Genomic DNA, 913 nt, shown 5'->3' with positions numbered 1-913 from the left:
CGACACAAACACTCTGAAACATACAACGCAGTCACACTTTCCTTCAGTGACATTAATGTCGAGCTGTTTTCCAGGTTGAATGCAACTGTGAACAAATTTGTATCAAAGCAGTTGCCTTTGAAATATCAGGACTGAATTTCTGTACAAGGAGTAACAGCCATTCCAAACTCACATCCTTCACAAGGCTGTGACGAAAATTCATCATGCAATTTGAATTCTCACTTAAAGTTCAGAAGACACAGATAGAAGCGATTGATCAGGTAACTTCGACATCACAAGTGTGAAATAAGGCTCTACTGGGAATTGAACCCAGGATCTCCTGTTTACAAGACAGGTGCTTTAACCAACTAATCTACAGAGCCAGCTGTTGTTAAAGCTAAAATCAGAGGAGTGCACTATTTATTCTCATATAATAACAAAATCAAAGCAAAATACAGCAGATGCAGGAAATCTCAAATAAAAACAAGAAATGCTGGAAATACTCATCAGGTCTGGCAGCATCTGTGCAGAGAGAAGCAGAGTTAACGTTTCAGGTCAATGACCCTTCTTCAGACCCTTCTATATATTCTCATCCCACTTCTCCACAGGTCACAACATATATTTTAACTTTTCCCACTTCCTGAAACAGTCAATCATTTACTCTATTCTTCCCAGAATAGAAGACACTGACCATGTTTCTTTAATGAACAGCAACATTATCAGTTTATTACAGAACAAGTTTTAACTAGTCATGAAATAAAGCATAAATACACAGGTAGGAATTTTAAAAGTTCCCTTTTTACCTTAACCAACATTGAAAGCCCCTTTCTTCCCACAGCCCCACACATGCACACATACATACACCGGTTAACGGAAAAAAAAAGAATTATTTTTTACAATTCTGAGTTCTGTTAAAGACAAAAACAACACTTGG

The 913-nt window shown here is 37.3% G+C and overlaps 1 non-coding gene across 1 annotated transcript; it reads right to left on the bottom strand.

Moving 5' to 3' along the window:
• Positions 1 to 288: 288 nt before the first annotated feature.
• trnat-ugu (transfer RNA threonine (anticodon UGU)) lies at positions 289 to 362 on the bottom strand. Its single transcript has one exon. It is a non-coding gene; the product is annotated as a tRNA-Thr (tRNA).
• Positions 363 to 913: the final 551 nt, after the last annotated feature.

This window comes from Heterodontus francisci, unplaced genomic scaffold (assembly GCF_036365525.1).
Source record: "Heterodontus francisci isolate sHetFra1 unplaced genomic scaffold, sHetFra1.hap1 HAP1_SCAFFOLD_43, whole genome shotgun sequence".
Classification (NCBI taxonomy): domain Eukaryota; kingdom Metazoa; phylum Chordata; class Chondrichthyes; order Heterodontiformes; family Heterodontidae; genus Heterodontus; species Heterodontus francisci.
The sequence above is the reverse complement of the archived record's forward strand: the minus strand, read 5'-3'. Positions and strand labels throughout refer to the sequence as shown.